General features: G+C 38.9%; 1 protein-coding gene and 1 long non-coding RNA gene across 11 annotated transcripts in view; one reads left to right on the forward strand and one right to left on the reverse strand.

The window, feature by feature from the left end:
* LOC118972646 (uncharacterized) overlaps positions 1 to 10,236 on the reverse strand; it is a 34,254-nt gene extending 24,018 nt beyond the window's left edge. For both annotated transcript variants that reach the window (XR_005061709.2, XR_012132274.1), the window contains exons 1-2: positions 7,273 to 10,236; positions 54 to 164 (exon numbers count right to left, since the gene is read on the reverse strand). This is a non-coding gene — a long non-coding RNA (uncharacterized lncRNA). The remainder of the gene's footprint in view (positions 1 to 53; positions 165 to 7,272) is intronic.
* The window catches only part of ICA1 (islet cell autoantigen 1), a 119,250-nt gene that overhangs the window by 56,879 nt on the left and 40,758 nt on the right, over positions 1 to 21,613 (forward strand). The gene's annotated exons all lie outside the window — the stretch shown is intronic.

A 21,613-nucleotide genomic window follows, 5' to 3' on the forward strand; every position in this document is an offset into this window, starting at 1 on the left:
ACAGTTCTCTGATGCCTGTTAAAGAAATAATAAAAAGTGATGCAAATACTTACTTTATATACATGTCCAATATTTTTGCCTTAGGCATCTCTGCTGTATTTTTGCCCCAAACATTTTTGCAGCCATCATATCACAGCATAACTACTTGGCTATAGGCATTTTTGCTGTAAAAGATAAAATCACCAAAAGTAAAGGAGGGACATTAAAAAAGGACATTATGAAACACGAAAAATGAGTAATGAAGTTTATTGTGAAGTACAAAATATTTTAACATTCAAATGTATAGCTTAGGCTTAGGCAAAACTGCATAAATAACTGATTTTACTCTGTGAGTTATACTGAAGCACTGTCTTCAGTCTTTCATTCATAGTATCATAGTTTTTTTGCTTGTTGATTTCTCTCCTCATTTGACATCACACTTTTGCTTTTTTCACTAATATTTCTTCCTTCATTAAGAGAAATATCAGTATCCGAATAGTAGATGCATTTTTGTAACTGAGCTCTGTATTGTGCTGTAAAAACTGTTGATTCTTGGCATATTTCCACATGTCCACTGATAGCTCCAAAGTTCTGTGGGAAATGTGGGTTCAAAAATCTGCACCACCATGTAGACCATTATGAGGGCTAAAATTTATATAATATCAAGATGGAAGTACTGTGTCAATGGAGAAATGAAACCATATTGTCAACCAGTGGGTTTTTTTTTTTTTAACCATTATGGCAGAATTGCCTATGACCAACTAATTATGTGATAGAAATGTTTGTGGCAAAAATGCTTGTTGCAAAGATACTTATGGCAAAACGTACCTGGGCCCCTTTACATACATGTGCATTTATTCACACCTAAAAACTCTTCCCTTAGTTTTTATAGGTGACACTAGGTGGTGATTATAATTACTTACTTTGTTATGGTATTTGAAAGCCAGTGAGGTTCTTTGAAACCAAATGAAACCAAGATATCCCATTCACTTCTGGAGTATTGTGGTCACACTTCACTTTAACAATCAAGTAATAATGCTCCAAGCACTTTTCCTATTTTTCCTGGAGACAAAGGACTTCCCTGGGAGTCCCTGCCCAAGCGTTCTTGGGAATTGCTCAGGAATGCTGTGTTCCTCAATTCCACTGTGGCTGCTTCTGTGTCCTCAGTCAGTGTCTGTCAGGCCATTCCTGCGTCATCAGGAGAGAGCTTGACCCACAGCCTGGGAATGCCATTGGCCCTCTCTTGCACAGAGGTTCAGAGAAGATTAAAGTCTTACTTGTCTAAAGAGAAACTGTTAGAGATGCTGTCCACTGGGAAGATTGGCATTTACTTTATAATGCAGAGCTCTTCAGCTACTCCCTCCCTCTCTTCCACTGCTTTTCCAGAATATGTTCTTGGCTTTGCCCTTGTGTAATCAAAGACCTACTAAAGTGCTTTTCCTGAAAACAAAGGAGCCATTTCTCCTCAAAGATGAGTTCAGACCACACTTCGAAGTTGGTTCCCTGCTTTTTGCTATCACGGATGTCAAAAACATGGAATTGAGGTTTGGCTGATGTAGTGCTTTCCATAAGGTTCAAGTGCTCCCTGAGGAGTGGTGGCCAGTATGGGGACAGGGGCATAGGGGAAACTGGGAAATAACACAGCTATTGGAGTTGCCATGCACGCCTCTCAGGAAGAACAGCACAACTAGACCTCAAAGATTCTAGTACCAGGGGGTCTCACAGGGTTTGACAAATGGCTTATCTCATCTCTTCCCCAGCAGACAGAACTCACAAATAACTAGCTGAGTGCATAGCCACGCCCTGAGTCTGTCTGTCTTAGTTCCCCACTGCTAATTGTCTGTTTCTTTCCATATTCCCCAGTTCAAATTTCCAGGACAGAGAATTTGATTGGGCTAGTTCATCAATGTCTTCTGTGTTTGAGCAGAGCTTTTTATCACAGGTGACCTCACAGGTCATTGACCCAGATGGAATGACTCCCTGGGATTAGGTGACAACCCCAGGTCTAGTGAGCTGTGGTGATGGAATGGAATGGGTCACAGGATAAACCATAAAGCCCACTCCTCCTAGCCAGGGCAGTTATGGCCATGTAACCAAGTGGTCCAGCACCATCCTATCTGCAGGGAATGTGTGGATAGGCTGACTTTTAATTAATGAGTCACGTCCACATTTTGACCTCAGCAAGTTGTCTTTTGGTGACCTCAGTTTCTTCATCTGTAAAATCAGACAGTTGATCTTAGTGATTTCTAAGGACCTTCCATTCAGGGCAGACCCAGTTTTTCCATGTCCTGGCTTATATGATATTTGGAACTCTCTTTAGGAAAAAAATACAAACTAGGACACACAGCCTTAGAAGGGGCCCTGAAATTCAAGCGCCCTCAGTTTCATATAAATCTGCCTCTGCTTCTGTCCTTAAATTCTGCTGTTCCCTTTTGGTGATTGTTTTCGGATTCTCCCTGTCTCTGGGGTTCACAGCCTGAGGCCTTTCTGATAGACCACACACAGACAAGTCCTTAGGTTCATTCCCAAAGAACAGTGCCTTCCTCAGCAGCCCTTTAAATAGACTCTAGGCAGTTTGGCAGTTTAAGAGGGTAAAAAATTTGGTCCACAAACATTTCATAAGTTTGCAATGTAGAATTATTATGATACTGAAATAAATTAGCACGATTTTTACACAAATCCCTTACTTTCTAACTATTCATTCTTTAAGGTACATCCATGCCAAAAAGATGGTAGCAGTTTATCTCAGCCAGTGTTATCTTTAGGCTCTTGGTATGTTGCTGATTATGTTTGTTGAATTTGCATTTTTTTGTTGGTAATGTTGTTCATGGTAATGTAAAAGTTGAGACAAAACTATTGACACCTTCACTCAGAATAATTTTATAAATGTATGAAACAATGGAAAGTACTCCAGTTGTTGGGGTTGATTTTGTGAATATTTGCTGGGCTTGAGTTTCACACAAGCAGCCAAAAAGGAAACGTTCTAAAAGGAATATAGTGCTATTAAAAAAGCTGCATTTAACTGACTTATTTCTGCATTGTCTGAGAGAAACCTTTGTCAGGTGGGGGCGAGAACAGTTGGTGTTCTTTCGTGGCATTTTCCACAAAACGTTCAGTGACATATTAAACTAATTGAAGGTGTCTTCCTACAAGAATGAGACAAAATGATGCTTTGTTTCTGATATAAAGTTAATTGATCTGAATAGCAAAATCCTAGAGGAGAAAAAAATGGAGAGGATTGGCATTGCAAGTTGCACTCTTCATATCAATTCCTAAAACAGCCCAGCTTTCTCCTTTCTGAGCTGATAAGATAAGGTAGGGATCACATTGGCTCAAGAAGCCCAAACAGTGGTCTTTGTGCCTTTATGTTCTAGGATTGAACAAATAAGGTGTGGATAATAGGAGTCAGGTTTTGCACTTTGGGAGAAGGAAGCTACAATTATGGTAAAAGGAACAAATAGAGTAAACCTTGCAATATTGGGATGAAATTGGAGATAATAGGTGTGAACTCATGGGTTCTAAAATATACACATACATATATAGTGTGCATACATATAATATACATATATACACATAGTAGGTACATGTGTGCTGTGTATGTGAGTGCATGTGTAAATGCACACATTTGTTTATATGTATGTGTAAACATTTCCCAGCTCTCTCCTCTTGAAGCAATGAGGCCTGGTAGCAATGAGCCTGTATAGGGCCAAGATCTTTCTTTCTATATACCTCATACTTCACTAAAATCATAATTCTGTGGAGAAATGGCTGAATTCAAAACTGAAGCAGGGAAAGAATTGGAACACCTTACTATGCCAAAAAGGAAGCATTTAAAAAATTATAGGAACATGTCTAAATGGCCCAAGAATCAGCTTGAAGGGACTCCCATTGGCCAAGTCTGGAATAAAGTAAGGATTAAAATAAGTTACTAATTTAAATAAGCAGTGGTAGTAAATTTATACTATTCAGTAAAGTAAGGATCCCTGAGCTACACCGATTAAAACCAAAAAAACAGGTAAATAAATGAGGGAGAAGAGAAGCTTCCCTACTAATAAATGGAGAAGGAATAATGGAATCAGAAAATCACTTTTGCAACCATCATAAAACGAATGGATTCAAGCAAGAATCATCCATGAATGCGAAAACTAATTTATGGAAGTTTGAAAAGAAATAGGGTTTTACATTTTCTCAAAGTATATCCCTACAAGCTACTTTTTATTAACAGAGTAAAATAGTAACTGTACCTGGAGAAAACAAGCAAACACCACCTTAACCAAAAGATTCAAGTTAACATAGCTGCTAATGGGAATAAACAATATGTGCTTCCTAATATGCTGTGCAGAGAAAAAGCCAACATCACTTTTGCTGTATGTGGCCTGAGGCATATAACCTTAATCTAATCATGAGGACAGAACAAGCCAAAATGTGGGACATTCTATAAAATGCTTGGTCTGTACAAAGATACACCTAAGAACTGTTCCAGATTAAAGGAAACTGAAAAACCATGACAGCTGAATGCATTTTTTTTAGATTTTTTTTTTAGCTATAAAAGATATTATTGGCACAATGCACAATTGATAAAAATTTCAATAAAGTTTTACAGATTCAATAATATTATTTCAATATTAATTTCCTAATTTTGGTAACTATACTGATTATATAAGCAGATTCTTTATTTTGGGGAAATACACATAGAAATCTTTAAGAATAAGGAAAACATCGTATCTACAACTTACTCGTAGTAAATAGTTCAGAAAAAGAAAAACGGTTCATGTATATGAAGAAAAAGAAAAGACAAATTTAGTAAATGTTGGAGAAATTTTGGGAATCTGGGTGAAGGATTTCCAGGAATATGAAGAATTATTGCAGCCCTTCTGAAATTGTTTGATGAATTAATTCTATAAACTTTAATACACCCCTTTAATTATACAAATTAAGAAAGTAAGCATTCAGTATATGATGGAATGGCACTGAAAAAAGGTGAAAGAAGTTTATATTAGTTCTACACATAATATTGCATTTGTATTATAATTATTCTGATAATAGTTACAATAATGTACTGGCATGAGCCTTTGCAAATTTAGTAAAACCTAGTCAATGTCTTTCAGATGTAGTGATTTAATTCTGGAGGGTATCAGTCACATTATTCACCAAGATAGTGATTTCAGTCACTCTCATGTATATTGGGATGTGGGGAAGGGAAGGCAGACCAGCAGCTATAATCCTATTAGATTATTGGATCTTATTATCGCTGGAGCTTACTGAAGTCAGACAGTGGTTCCTCATGTTGCTGACTGCTCTGCAGCTACGGAATAAACAACTCTGTTGGCCATTTAGTCATCATCATACTGGAGTCAGGTCTCTGAGGAATGCCAGGGCAATAAAATTTTAGAAGCTAAATGTTTAACTTTCCAGGAAGTCTGTGCAAGACAAAGCATGGTTCACAGGAGCAAACTTCCTTGTTCACTGAACACTAAGCCCGGAAAAATTGAGAGATCGCACATGCAACTGTGAACTTTGCACTGCTGGAATTATAAACTTTGCAGATCAAAAATAAATTCTGTCATTGATCCACAACCTACCTTCTAACAATAAACCTGTGGTGAGTAAAACCTTTTAAGTGTTAGATTTAGTTCCTGTTCTGTTACTCTGCATGTGATTGAGCCAGGGTAAGCTGATCTGAGCCTGGGAGAAAAACACATTGCCTCTGTAGGATTTACTAACATCTGAAGAAAGGTACTAAACAACCTGTTAGGTTTTGGAATCCTCCAGGGGGCACCAGAACATTCTAACGCAGTTGACCACGTTTCAGTTAAGTCCAGAAGGCTGACTGTATTACCTTATTATAATTGATTCACCTACTATAACTTTTTCAGCTCCATTAACACTAATTTCTCTTTTGTACATTTGCTTTTACAACATTTGTGAGTTTATGGAATATTTCTGCATTTGAAGAGGTGGAGGACGGAAAGAGATCATCTCTTGGATGGGCCTTTAGTAACTGGAGCCATGTCTCCTCAGGGTAAATCTGAAAGCTTTCAACCTACTCTGAGAGTAAGGATTTTCCAAATGTTCCTAATCTGTCTGGGAAAAAAATACTTGATGAAACTGAGAATTCATTCAGTTTCTCAGCTTAATGCTGTATATAAGCCACCCTGTTATTATCATTATTAATAATAAACACAGTGAATGTTAGACAGGCACTTCATGATAGATTTTTATATGAATTTGATGCAGAAGTAAGGGGTTGCCAGGCTACTGCATAATATTACTCAGTTCTGATCCAGGAGTACAAAATTCCAGCAGGCCTCCTGAGCCTGTCCCTCCAATTAGTGGCTCCTTCATTACGAATAAAGAACCCTCATTACTGTGGGCCTTCAAGTGAAATAGGATACCCTACCTCTTGAAATCCGCGTTTCTAAGTACAGACAGTTCCCAACTTACAAACAATCCACTTAAGAGCCACCAAGGCATTCAGAGGGGCCTAGCCTCCAGCAGCTGCCCCTGGGCCCCCTGCCCAGCCCCCCTGCTCAGCCCCCTACCCCACACTCCTGGTCTGCTCAAGGGAGCTCTGCCCCCCCCCACAGAGCCAGCTGCCCACCTGCCCCCCAGATAGCAGGCTTGGAGCTGGGGGTTCAGTGAGGCCTCAGAGCTACCGCTGGTTTTATAGTTGAGCTCAGCTATGGGGTAAATAGGCTTTTGTGGCCTGGCCTGGGAACTGAACCATCATTTAAAAAAAAAAGGGGGGAAGAAAAAAAACCTGTCTCCATGGGAAAATGTATTCTGCATTCCCAACAAACATTCGAATGACTGTGGGAGCTGTCTCCACACTCCTAGCAGGGTACGAAGGAGAAAGGACAGCCCACATGTTCTGGGTTCCCAGTCCAGCTCTAGCACTAAACCCCCTGGGGGGGCTTAGCAAGCCCTTTAACCTCTCTGAGTCTCACATCATCTGTGAAACAATAGAATTGGAGTAAATGAGTTATAATCCTCCTTCTACTATAATGACTCCAGTTGATTGAAACTCTACCTTCATTTCATCATTCCTTCATTAATTCACTCATCAGTCCATCCACAGGCATTTTACTCAGGGCACCTGCATTGTGCCAGGCTCTGGGGTAAGTGCTAGGATACGTCAAATAATACAAATTCCAGCTCTCAAGGGGCCCAGTGTTTAGTGGGGGAGCCAGCCATCCAAGCACATGCTTATCAGGTTAAGCACTGTGATTGATTGAGATGAATACTGGAGGCTGTAAAAGCTCAGGAAGGTGGTATCCAAATCAGATGACTTACCCAACAAGGGGATGCCTCTCTTCCTTCCCGTTGCCTTGGTTTCTGTTTTAATTCTCTTCTCTCCCCAGTTATCAAAGCTGGGTCCCTGGGAAGCATGGCTTCTCTGTCTGCTGTTCTAACAGTTCGTCTGAGCCCGTTGGCCTCTCTGGGGGAGTGTTGCTCTCCTTGCATCACTGAAAGGTGGAATGCAGGGGCTGCTCCTGCCAAAACCAGAGGCTTGATTCCCATGAGTGCTTCCCTGAGTACTGCTTTCTTCCAGCCCTGCTGGGCCACTGCCTAAAAGATTCTCTTCCTCTCAGAGCCCTGACCCCATTCAGATTTCCAGTAGTGGTGGTATTCCCAGATTTTAAAAAAATTCTTCACCCCACCCCCCAAATGTTCTAAAGGCCTGGCCACCTCCTGCTGTCCTGTATGAATAACCCTAGCCCTACCAGGCCACCGCCCTTACCCACACTCACTATTTAAACTAGTGATGACAAAGGTGGTTGGAAAAGGTCATCTATCATTTGGAAGGTGATATAATATAGTGGCTCAGGCTTGATCTTGACTCTGTGACTTGGTATCTGACATTGTGAAATTAAGTCGTTGTGAAGGTTCCTGAGGAAGGAAGCAGCTATGGTAGAGTAGTTGTTGAGGAAGATTACTTCGGTAGCTGTCTGTAACCTGCTCCAGGGATGGACAGGAGGGACTGGATGAGAGATTTCCAGGGTAGAAGTGATGAGACTTAGAAACAAATAAACATGCCATAATATGTCCACACATCGTGACAGTTTTTTTTTTATACTATCTGTGAATACCTTGTCCTCAAAAGTGTCATAAGTATTCTATTTATTTTGCATCTGTGGAGCAGTTTGATAATTATAACTGGAAATAATGCCTCAAATCTTTTTATATACATAAAAAAGATGCCTGGGAGACTTTTAGATAATACTTTCCAATTCCAGTCCCATCAGGTTCCGTCAGGATGTCTTTGGTGTAAGAAGCCCCCTGGCCCCACAGTGAGGACCGCAGACTCTGCAGCTCAGTTTGGGGCTCTGCCGCTTTACAGCAGTATTGCCTAGGGCAGGTCTCCTAACAGCTTGTGCCTCAGTGTCTTCATCTGAAAAATGGGGATAATAATATCACAATCATAAACATATTTATAACAATCATAACTCAGAAGCAATATTCTTAGGAAGAGTAAATCTAAAATATTTTTAAGTGCTTAGAATAAGAGCCTGGTCCATGTTAATAACAATGCAAGCATTATTGGCCTAAGTGGTCATGAAATAAAATAAATCTAGAGAATATAAATAGCCTTTAGGCTATATCAAGATGTCGGGCAGCTTTTCTTTTGAGAAATGGACAGACCATTGCTGAAATAAGAACTCCGTTCGAAACAGTTGCCACACTTGCCCGTCTCAGTAGCACACTGGGACCCAGTCACATGTTGCACGCAACAGAGCCCATCAAACGGAATACCTTGTATCTGAAAGTGAATTCATGCTATTTCCCCATGATCTGCCCCTTCTCCTGACTTCCTTGTTTTGTTGACATAGGCTTGAAAATAGCTTCAGGTTCAACTTCTCCATATCCTTGTCTGACACATTTATTTGGTTTCAAAAATCTCATCATTTCTGGTGATCTCCCTCTCATGCATTCCCTCCTCTCCATTCTTGCAGCAGCCTACACAATGCTGCCTGAGTAATCTTCCCAGGTACCTCGTCTGCCACGGTCACATTCCTGCTCAAGACCTTCCGCAGCTTCCCATGACTTAAAAACAGAGTCCTCAGCCTGTCGTTGTGGACTCTTCCCTGTACAAACCCAGCTCACTCTCTGTACCCCAGTTCTCATTCTCCAGGGTGACCACATGCATGGTCCCCTCTACAACTGTTGTCCTGACTTAACTGTTAATGATGCTCCCTTTCACTTGCAAAGTGGCCCTCTTTGGACAATAGGTTATGTGGTCATCCTTCTGTTATCTCCTTAGCCAAACTGTGTATCCATAATTCTCCACCTCTCACCTGTTCCCTTCATCTGGAATGCACTTCCCTCCATTTGTGCTTATTCAAAAGCTTCATCTTTTGAAAACCTATTTAATATGTGGTTTCTCCACTCCTTCATACTCCCAGGGCACTTTATACACCACTCTCTTGCCACCTAACACTTTCTACTTTGTATCATGATTATTTGTAAGCTAGTGTAGCTCCTCTTCCAGACTGAGGTCCTTGAAGAAAGTAGCCATGTCTGATTAATACAGCTTTTCCTGCAGTATCGAACCCAGGGTCTCCCATAAAACCAGGGTCTTCCATGTGCCACATTAGTTACTGAGTGCTTACATGTACCAAGTACTGTATATATGATGTGTATACACTGTAGATCTCATATGTATTATTTGCTCATTTAATCCTAACAATAGCCCTGAAAGGTACAGTGTCTCTATTTACTAACTGGGAAATTAGAGCTGGGATTAAAAGACTTGTTCCAGGTTACAGAGACAGTATGTCTAAGTGCAAATATTTGAACTCAAATTTCTCTGACTTCAAAGAGCATGCCCTGATTAACCTTTTCATTCCAGGAGGCTGGTTTTTGAACTTAAGCATGCAACCCAGTCAGTCACCTGGAGGGCTTTTTAACATCCTACTGAGCCCCATCCTACTTTTTGATTCAGTAGGTCTGGGATAGGGCCTGAGAATTCCATTTCTAATAAGCTCTCAGGTGATGCTAATGTTCCTGGTGCGGGAAGCACATTTCAGAACCACTGCAGAAGCATAGTCCTTCATCAGTGAACAAGTGGATGGGTAATGGATCATTTGATTTGAAGTTCCATAAGTCTGTTCTGCATTTTATATATTAGATACATCTTAAAAGATCAGGGTTAAAATTGGGTTTTATTTTAAATACCAGTTTTAACTGTCACATAGTATTGTTTAAATTTGAATTTGAGCTGACATCTTCTGTTTTTTATTTTTTAACCACAGAAGAATAGAACTCTTCATCTATCTCCTTCCCTTTTCATTTTCTTTAATACCTTAAAAATGTTTTGTGCAAAATGATGTCAAAGGTGGTTTACAGATCTCTCCCCTTTCCCTCCAAGATAGTTTTGTTTATCTTCTGTGCATTCCTGGATGTATGTTTGACACACAATAGGTTTTTAATCCACATTAGGCCATTAGGTTTTATTTCAAGTATGAATTATTTCTCCAAACCTAAATGTATTCTAAAGGGATTATTTGTAAGTAGCCTGAGAAGAGAGAAAGCTATCTAGTGATTTTGCATTGTGGTATATTCCCCAAGGATCATGATTGAAGCTAATTTCTTTTTTATCTGCTCTATTTCACCTCTTAACAAAACACATCATGGTGTGAATTCAACTATTACTTCAATGTAGAGAATGGAACCCTTTTACTGTTGAGCGTGTTACATCTTATTGACGAAAGGTACAGTGGGCACAGAAGGCAGTGTCTCTGGTCCTCTCGGAGCCTGGAAGTGGCACCAGGTCTTGATGTAAGTCTATAGCTGAAGGCACCACATTACTGAACAAAAATGGGATGAGACACATATAATCCAGAGGAAACATAAGCCCTTCAGAATGTTCACACCATCTTGTATGATTAGGCATTGCATTTACCAATTCAGAATGCACCACGATTACGACTTTGCTTGTGGAAGTTAAAAACCCATTGATTCTACAGATGGAAGATGCTGGCAAATCTACTAGTTCTTCCTACTGTGTCAGTAAGAAAAACATCTTAATAGAAACTAAGAGGTAACTTTCTGTGTTAGTAATAGCATACCTTATATCGAAAAATAACTGTATGTGACTCCTGTCCTGCATTCATTCCATTTTTAGGGTAATTTTCTAGCACTACTCTGTTTTCTATTATTTGTGCCCATATCTTGTCTTCTTGGCAATTTGAAGTTTCTTTTAGAGTGGGGATCCTACCTTATGATCCTTTAGGTCTCCTATCCTAGCACTAGACTGCATTTTGATTGCTTGATTAACATGTGCCGCCCTACTACACTGTGAATTCTGTGAAGGCAGGGGAAGGGATAGCCTTATTCACCATTTTATCTCTAGAGTCTTACACAGTGCCTGGCATATGATAATTGCTCAATAAATACTTGAAGGCTTCACTATTACTACATTGCAATCACATGGATGGATCTCATGAGCACGGTGTTAAGTAAAAGAAACCAGACATTACAGAATATGTAACACATAATTTCATTTACATGAAGTTCAAAATCAGGCAAAACTAATCTATAGTGATAGAGGTCAGAATATTTGGAATACTGGTTTTTGAGGAGATATTGACTGAGTGGAATAGAAGGGAGGCTGCTAGAGTGCTGAATATGTTCTACATATTGACCGTGTGTGGTTATGTGAGTACATACATATTTCAGAGTATACAGGGCTGTATTTTTAATGTACCATAATATAAGCTATACCTCATTAAAACAGTTAAAAAAAAAACCAACTGAAAATAAGTAGTATGAAGAGAGAAAGGGAGAGAAGCACAGACTATAATGAGTTTTAGTGACACAGTTATTTAGAAACACTTCAAAAATAAAAGGACCATTTTAATGAGGGGTGTATTGTTTTTATTTACATGTCCAGCTCTCTAATTTATTCACCATTCAAGCATACATCTACAGCCCTAAGTATCAAGAGACCTCTTCTATGTAAAAAAGTTAAAAAGTGACTTTCTCCCTTTCCAAGGAAAGTTTAATAAGAATTTGGAAGTTAGTCTGTAGAACTTGGCCTGAGATCAGCAGAGGTTCACCAGAGTCATCTAGGACTTCTCAGTTCTAATGAGAAAAGAAAACACGACAGAATTTTCCAATAGTTTCACTGTTTTGGGGTTCACCCACCATTATCAGCCACTCATAATTGTTCTATGAGTTTTTAAAAAAAATTCAGTGGCATTAAAATGAATTTTTGAACACTCTAGTAACTACCTGATATCACTGATAACATTTTTGTTGAATGACCAAAATAGTAATGGAAATAACAAATCTTTGGATGGCTGACAAATGCCTGTAGGAATGGTAGCATCTTGCCATTTTAACTATCCTTTTCTTAAAGCCATCCCCTGTGTTAGAATAGTCTAGGCCAGACTGTGTACAAAGAGACACCTGGAATTCCATAATTCCATGGCTTAAACCAATGGAGGTTTTCTTTTGTTGTGTTTGGTCACCAAATAGTCCTTGGCAGGTATCCAGGTTGGTGGATTGGCTCCCCTTTTAATAAGTTATTTAGAGACCCAGGCTGACAACAGCTTTACAATCCTTAAAACATACCTCCCAACATTCCCTAGATGTGGGCATCCCATTGATCCTGGAAGGAAACATGCAGGAACATGTAGAGAAAGGTGTTATGGGCCAAACCTAGAAATGGTGCATGTTGTTACATCTGCTCACATTCCACATTCCTATTTATTTATTTAATTAGCATTTTTAGCTCCTACTATCACTACTGGGGTAAGGAAATAAGCCACAAGCTCACTGTAGAATGTAAAAGAAGACTGTCAATTAAATAACAGTGACCATGCAATGTGCTAAGTGTCATGTGAGATGATAAAGGTGTATTACAAGGTGCTGTCAGGGCCCGAAGGAGTAGCATCTAAAGTCAGACTTCAGAATTGAAGTGTGTCTTCTGGAAGAGGTAGCACAAGCAGAATTTTGAAAAAGAAAAAATATATCATCAGTGGCAACAACATGTGAAAAAGAAGAGAATGAAACCCCTTTGCGTGTTGGGAGACTGCCCTGGGAGAAAAGGGTGAGGAAGAGAGAAAGGCTGAAGGGAAAGCAGAGAATGGGGCGAGGGCTGGATCATGAAGTATATGCAGATTACAGAGTCTGTTTTTACCTTCCATGTTCTTGGAATTAGAGAAGATGTTCATGCTTCAGTCTTCTCAGATGCTCCTGAACACCCAGTTCCACCAGACTTTGGGATTCAAGGATAACAAAATGGATCCACAAATTTAAAGGCCTGATCTTTCTCTCTCTACTGCAGAGTGCATAAACACCACTGCTCAATCAAGATAATTTTCAACTAATCAGTTAGCCTGTTGATTTATCAGTTGACTCATGTTTGTGAGTTAGGATAACTTACAGTGAATGACAATCCACAAGCATAATAAAAATAATTTGTGGTATAATATAAAAGCAGGTTTAGCTTGGGCAACCAAGAGAGACACAGCAAATCCTCCAGCCTTTCACATAGTACATGAATATGAATAAATGACCCAAAAAAGAGAGAAATAAAGAGAAAAGGAATAATGACATATTTTTTAAACCACTATAAAGTACAAGAAATACCAATAGGATAAAAAGATATGTATTGTAGCCTTTGACTATCTTCTGAAATACATGCTGCTCAGATTAGAGAGAAATTGATAAAGCTGGCATTCTAGGCTCAGTCTTGTGCCCTGAATTTTACTTCCACTAATGACTTGAAAGAGGAAGTGAACTCAGTTGGTTACATTTTCTGATGACAGAATTGCTTTTTTAAGTTAAAAACAGAAAACAGAAAAAAAAAAAGTTCACCAGCTGAACAAGCATTAAGAATGTTGGGACAGTGTGTTAGCCCCTAAACTAGTCTAGAATGTATCTGCGTATTATAAACTACATAGTTATGAATAACTTTAACTGTGAGTCAGTTTACCAAGGGCTTGAAAAAGAAGACCTTTTGCTCTTTGATCCTACATCAATGGATATATTGTGTAAGTAGATAAAGTATATATTCTGGGTAATATACAGTCAGTCTCACTGGTTTGAGATTTGCTTCAGTTGAGAAAACAAAGGGATTCAGTGAAATGAGGGTGGACTTTCATATCCTGCCCCTCCCCTGCCAGTCAAGTTAGCTTGGGCAAGTTACCTAATGGTTCTGAAACCCAGTTTCCTTCTCTGTGAAATAGAAACAAAATTATGGTGTAGGAGTATTGTGAGAATTGTATGAGAATGTGTATGCATGTATAACACCTGTGGTGGTGGTATATGTAGCAAATGGCGGTGGTCGTGGTGAGGAAGAGGGCTGGTGTCTGGGAAGGTCTAACAGTAATTCAGCAAACAGCATGCTGTGTGCTCTTGAAGAGCAATATTACATGGTGAGAAAGCAAGGCCTGATTTGTTTACTCATTCTCGTATCCTCTCTTTATTCCCTCAGTGTTTGCACACCTGCTACCTATGAGGCACACAGCCTTAGCATTATAAAATTGAGTAGTGTAGTGTCCACCTCACGAAGCTTATAGTCCAGAGAATAGCTGGGCGAACTTGGGAGCAGGTGGCACTTACTGTAGTTTTGTGCCATAAGGGTGTTAGCAAAGTTCCTAACTGCAGAAAGGAAGAAGCTACTAACTCAGCTGAGGAGCATGACAGGAAAAGGTTCTCAGAGGAGAAAACTTTGGAGTGGAAACTTACAAGGTGAATAAGAGTTACCAGGTGGACCGCAAGGGGAGGGCTCTCCAGGCAGAGGAAATGTGTCAAAGGTGGAGGTGGGTTTGATGCAGAGTAGCTGGAGAATGGCACCTCAGTATGTCTGGAGCTCATGGTGCCTAGCAGGTGATGTGGGACAGGAATCAGATGGGCCAAAGGCAGGCAGGCAGGATATGGGTGCAGAGCTGTATGTCAAAGGAGGGGAAATGATGATAGCCAACTGCAGCAGGTCGTGGCCTGTCTACTTACTGGCTGGTTGGTTTTAGGCAAATCATTTTATACCTCAGTTTTCTCCTCTATACAAATGAGGCTAATTTTGCCTACCTTGGGGAACTACATATGAAACAGCTATAAAACACTGCCCTCCCCAAGTGTTCGCTCCTTGTTCTTCTCCCTACCCTACTTGGAACTCAGGATTAGGTGAAAAAAACAAAGGAGAGTTAAAACTGTCTTACCTGGAAACTCAAAAGAGAGTGGATTGTGGTATGGGCCCCACTTCTCTTGAATCATTGTTGAGACAATTTTTTGATTAAGATATTCATCCAGCACAGTATTTTATGCATTCCTGGAAAATTACCCTGAGGCATTGATGTGCTCCACTGTCCTATATGACTTAGCACTCATAGTGAGAACATGTTATAAACCTGAACTTTTGAAGAGCAGAGTGGGAAGAAATTTGGGGCTTTTTTATTGGTATCTGAAAAGGAGCATCTGGATAAAGGTCACATGCCATATTCATATAAATGACCTGCGATTATGTCAGCTATATATCTGTCTTGTCCTGAGTACACAGGTGGATCCCAAACCCTCATCTTGAATAAACAGTCATCATTCTTGTAAAGGGGATACTAGCTGAAAGACTTAATCTATAAATTTAGCAGTAACATAGCTTAAAAACTTTATGCTTATCACTGCTTATTTATTACTGCTGTATTGTTAAAGTTAAAAATGCATTTTTAGGAAAAAATGAATTAAATTGGCAACCATATCTTCTTTGGGGCAAAATACTGATTATTAACCATCATAGCTGCAGCATTAAACATGTATAGAGTCTTCCCTCTTTTTCCTCTCCTTTTGCATCTTTGTTTCTTTGACTTCACCTTCCCTGCCCTTCATATTAACCTCCCTTGCCACCCCCTTGAGTTAGGTTGAAAGTGAGCCTGGCCAACTCATTCCATCCCCCTCCCGAGCTTGCCCACCAGGCCCCACAGATCCCTCTACCCCCACCCCCCACCTTGTTTCATTAGCTGAGGGGCTGAGCCTGGAAAGACCAGGAGTTGATCCCTTCTCCCTTTTGTTGTCCAAACTGTGGAAGTACTTTCTCCAGTGCCATGGTGCCATTCCTTCCCTCTACTTCCTTGTATCAGTGGAACATGCATCTCTCTCTGGCCTTGTTCTAAAATCTCTCTCACTCTTACTCTTCAGTATCACTATCCCAGTATTAAATGTAATTCTCTGAAATGCAATGCTAAAATGATGCTGCTGAGAAGGGAAGTGTTTGTTTCCTTCACTGCAGAGTGTAAGTTGTCTCTCTTTTTTTCTTGCCGTCTTGGGGGAAAATTCCAAGCTATAATGATGGCCAGTGGGGGCAGAGGTTGGTGGTAGGAATGTGCAAATTTTATATGTACATTTAAATATCATTCAGTTCCAATGTACTAGATTTATTACAAAACATAAAGGCAAAAATGGATATATAAATGAGTTTTCTATAGAAACAAATTACTAAAACTATTCATATTTTCATATGTTGGTTTTCAAAGTATAGAGCTTTTTAAATAACCCACTGAGTTAGATAGAGTAAGTGTTTTTTTAATCCAAATGATAATAAACTTCTATCTTAATAAGGCATGTAAAACAGATGGGAAAGATGCACGTAACTAGAAAATGACCACAGTTCCTTGAACAAGCCACACACAGTGCAGCCTTGAGGCCTTTGCACGCATTCTTTCTGCTTGGAGTGCTCTTCCCCGATATGTGCGTGGCTTACTGCCTCTCTTACTCCAGGTCCCTGCTCCAAGATCACCTTCTCAGGAAACTTTTCCAGACTATATTCCATCTAAAGCAGAATCCTCTACCACCCCTCCAAACCCAGTGCTTAAATCTTTCCTACGCTGCTTTATCATCACCATCTAACAAACCATATACAGATCTTCATTGACTTAATGGTGGGTTACACTCTGATAAACCCTTCATAAATTGACAATATCTTTGTCAAAAATGCTTCTATTGTACCTAACCTACAGAACATCATAGCTTAGCTTAGCCTACCTTAAATGTGTACAGAACATTTATATTAGCCTATATGGACAGAATCATCTAACACAAAGACTGTTTTATAATGAAGTGTTGAATATCTCATGTAAGTTGTTGAATAAGTACTGAAAGTGAACAGAATGGTTTTATGGGTACAGAGTGGTTTAAGTGTATCAACTGTGATACATCATGATTGTGTTGTTGACTGGCTTGCCGCCACTGCCCAGCATCACAAGAGAGGATCTTACTGCAGCATTGCTAGCCCAGGAAAAGATCAAAATTAAAAACTTGACGTACAGTTTCTACTGAATGCAGATTGGCTTTTATGCCATCATAAAGTTGAAAAATTACAGGTTGAGCCATTGTAAGTCAAGGACCATTGTATTTACTTTTGTTGTTTATTGTGCAGTTACACCACTAGAATGTAGCCATCATAAAAGAAGACACTTTGCTTCATTCCCTGCTTATCCTCAGCAGCTAGAACCCTAGGCACTCAATAATATTTCTTGGGAGAAAAGAATGGAGTTAAGAAGAGATAAAGCTTGCCAGGAGAGATAAAGCTTGGAATTATTTGAGGTTTATGAAACATTCTAATAACAACAAAAGTGCTATGGGTGTGAAGAAAGGCCCATATTGGGAGCAGATGGCTTAATATATTATAGAGTCCTTTTCTGTTAATAAACATGAATGATTACGTAATAAGTAACTTTCCATCATCAACTACCAGGTCTTCCTAAAGTTTACATAGTACAGCTTGATGAGAAAAGCAGGAAAATGTTTGGTTCTTTGTCAAAATACTGAGTTGGTTCACTGGCATTCTCTACTGATGCCTATGAGGTTTTTTGGTCTTCAGTTCATTTTCTTTCTTTCCTTGTTTTTTTAAGTATCATTATGAACCCATGGATTTGATATATTTGATGTGTTTTCACCAGTGCAATCTTACTTCATTGATGTTTATTTTTGGCTAATGAGAGCCTTTTCAGATTGCCTCCTCTTTTGACATGACCCTTCCTTGCTTTCTTGTGCAACAAAATATTATCTTACATCAGGATCATCTTACATATTTCCTGTCCTATCCCTGGAATCAGCCAGTTTGAAGTAACTAGTAACTGGAACACTAGTTACTTTAAGATAGGCATGGTAGTTAGAGGCCATGATCTGGGCACCTGGGGTGCTCAATGCTTCTGAGTTAGCCATGATTTTTAGACCTTTACTGTGGACAGAGCTAGAAAATATATTTTTGGATAATTTAATTCTAATAATGAAAGCAAATAAAGCAGAACTACTAAACTCCTATTATACTTTCATCTCCATTAAGGGAAGTGGTATTAAAACTGAAAAGTACAGAAAGGAGCTCTTAAGAAAAACTTGAAGCTCAATCTATGAGAGGGGCTAGTGTGTATTATTAGTTGTATTTAAATACACTTAGTCACTGGATTAAAATAAAGCATGTTCCAGAAAGAATTCATGTAACCAAGCACAGAAATACTGCTAATAAGCTCTGAGAAATCAGAGGTTCCAGAAAAAACATAACAAGCAAATATAGTCCTATTTTAAAGGTGAATTTTAAAAACTAAAATATTGAATGTAATAAATTATACTTTGATTCTTTATCAGATCTAGAATGGATTACTATATAAATGGTTTGTAAGTAATTTAGGAAAAATGGGATTATTTTGAAGCATAATAGATTCACTTTAATACCAGACTGACCCTGTTTCTTCTTATGATAATATTTTGCAAGTCTCATATAGATAAAATAGTTGTAGAGTCTCTATAGATAAAATGGAGAAAGGTAAATTAGAGATTGGATTTTTTAAAAAGCAAGACTGAGCTGGCTGTAATCTCAGGACCCACTTTAAATATAAAGGTACAGCTAAGGTTAAGAGTTAAATGACAGATTAGTACATAGCCTGGAAATCCTAATGAAAAGAAATCTGAAGTGGCCAAGGTGATATTAGAAAAAATAATCTTCAAAACAATGACTATTACTAGAAATAAATATAATCTTGACTAATTGTGGTTACCAAAGGAATGGATGTCAGTTTAAAATGAGTCAATGTAATTCTCTATTTGAACAGACCAAAACCAAACTTATATGATCATCTCCATGGATCAAGAAACAGCATTAGATAAAATCCAATATCCATTCCTGATAAAAATTCTTAGAAAACTAGGAGTAAAAGAGAAACATCTTCAATCTGATAATGGGCCTATATGAAAAATATACAATTAACATCATACTTAAGCATGAAAGACTAAACACTTCTCCACCTAAGTCAGACAGAAACAAGGCAGTTGTGTGTGTGTACAGCAACTTGTTTTCAACATTATTTGAGCCAGTACGTAAAAGCAAGAAAAGCAAATAAAGACATACAAATTAGAAAGGAAAAAGTAAAGCTGTTTGTATTCTTATACAACATGATGTATGTACATAGATCTATCTATATAGGCATATACAGTGAAAGAAAATCCTAAGGTATCTAAAAAAAATGCTTTTAAAACCAATAATTGAATTTAACAAGGTCACAGAATATAAGATCAGGTTTCAAAAATTAATCTTTTTTCTAGTAATGAATAATTGGAACTTGAAATTTATAAAAATTGGAATTACAATAAGATCAGAAATATGAAATACATAGCAATTCCTGTTTCTTCCATGCTTAAAGGCCTCCAGTGCTTTTCCACTGCTTCTAGGTTAAAAGCTAAAATTTGAGCATGCTTACAAGGCCCTAGTTCCAGAATGTGCCCCAACCCACCTCTCTCACCTCATCTCCTACCACCTTTATCCTTAGTCTCAGCAACCCAGCTACACTGGCTGCCTGGAACCTGTCTTTTTGCCCTCCACCCCAGGGCCTTTGCACATACTTCTGTCTCCCCTGGAGTACTCTCTCTCTTTGCATAGTTACTCATACTCAGTTCTTCAGAATGGAGCTTGAGCACTGCTTCCTTAAAGAACATCCTCTTTGTCAGTTTCCATGGTAAATCATTCTTGTGGGTCTATGTTCCTTTCTTTATGAGCACCTCATTTAGTTTGTAGTTATGTTCTCACTCATGTGAAAATCCCCACCAGACTGTCAACTCTATGATGGCAGAGACTACTTCCATTTTACTCAGTGCTACCAGCATGTAAAAAATCCTCAATAAGTATTTTCTGAAAGAATGGGTAGAGGGAGGTAAAGCCACTTCCTAAAAATAAAAAGTAAGAGCAGGATACTTAGTTTTGCCTTATTTTATTTTAAAAGGAAAGAAAACATTTACAAATACAAAACTACTCTCAAATTATTTGGTTACAGAGTAATAAGGAGCCCTTTCCCACTGGATGGGGAAGCCAGATTGCACAAAGAGGATGAATAGCTTTGGCTTCTTGGTACATAGTTCAAGTTGGGGCCAAGAGGTAGAATTTCAGGATAGGACAAGTAAGTACAGAGAAGTGCCCTATCATCTGGCAGTCAAGACATTGCTCCTTTCTCTAGTAAATTGAATTTCTACAGCCTGGGGAAAGTAGGACTCACACTAAAGAGAGTCTCATGTATGTGATCATTTCCTAGAGCTTGGAGAATAAGGGAAGAGAAGTGGGGCAACAGAAATAAAATTAAGAAATAAACAAAGGGTACATTTATTTGACTGAAGGTTTTTTAAAGAACCTTGAAAACCACAGGAGCTCCTCAAGATGTTTATGTAATTGAATATAATTTATCTGGGATTGAAAGGAATAATAAAACATTTTTCACTTAAGTGCATCTGGAGGCATATAGAATTAGACTCTTGATGGTGGCTGATGCTTGACTGTATACCTGGTGTTTTTTCCTTGGGCTGTAGACTGCAAATGTGTGTTAGAGAGTAGACATGGAACACAAAATATTAAATGAACTTTACCATATTCAAAATGCCCAACAGTAACATCCTCCTTGCTTGGCAGGGAAAGGGCCCAACATTTGGAAACTCAGCAGTGCATTAATTATTTTAATAATCATTGTTGACACACAAAGCATATGGTCTTTCAGAACTCACTGGGTCAAGTGTTGAAGTCTTCTTTTAGGTTTTTAGAATTACCTTACAAAATTTAAACAAAATTAAATTAGGGCACATCTCAAAGTATATTAATCTATGAGTTCTGTGTTATAAGGAAGTGAAATAAGTTTTCTCTTGGGATTAAAAAAAACAGCTATGAGTAACTGGTTATGTTAATGTCAATGAGAAAGCAAAATTCATAGCCCCACTAAAAGTTAATTTGCATTTGATTAGAAAATCTAGACCCTCCCATAAGCAGATCCATCTTGTGGATCTTGTATTTACTATATACTCCTGGTTACACTTTAAGTCCTACCTTAGCTATCACCCCATCTCAGAAGCTTTCATTGTTTACCTACTTATCATTTATATCCGTTATCTACAGCCACAATAATGGTGTGAAGTATGCACCTGTAAATGCCCAGGGAATTCAGACAATAAGCTCAGAGGACTGTGGGTTAGCAGGGCAATGCTGGTCTCTGCTGGGCTCCCTCATGCATGTGAGTCCAGCTGTCGGGCAGAGAGGGGCACTGCTCACCATGACTGGCCTTCCTCACAGGTCGGGGGTCAGCTGGCCAAAGGCTGATCTATTGAGACAACTGGGCTGTCCTCCTCATGTCTCTTGTATGCACAAGCCTCTCATACCCCACCAGGC

Source organism: Manis javanica, chromosome 6 (assembly GCF_040802235.1).
Source record: "Manis javanica isolate MJ-LG chromosome 6, MJ_LKY, whole genome shotgun sequence".
Classification (NCBI taxonomy): Eukaryota; Metazoa; Chordata; class Mammalia; order Pholidota; family Manidae; genus Manis; species Manis javanica.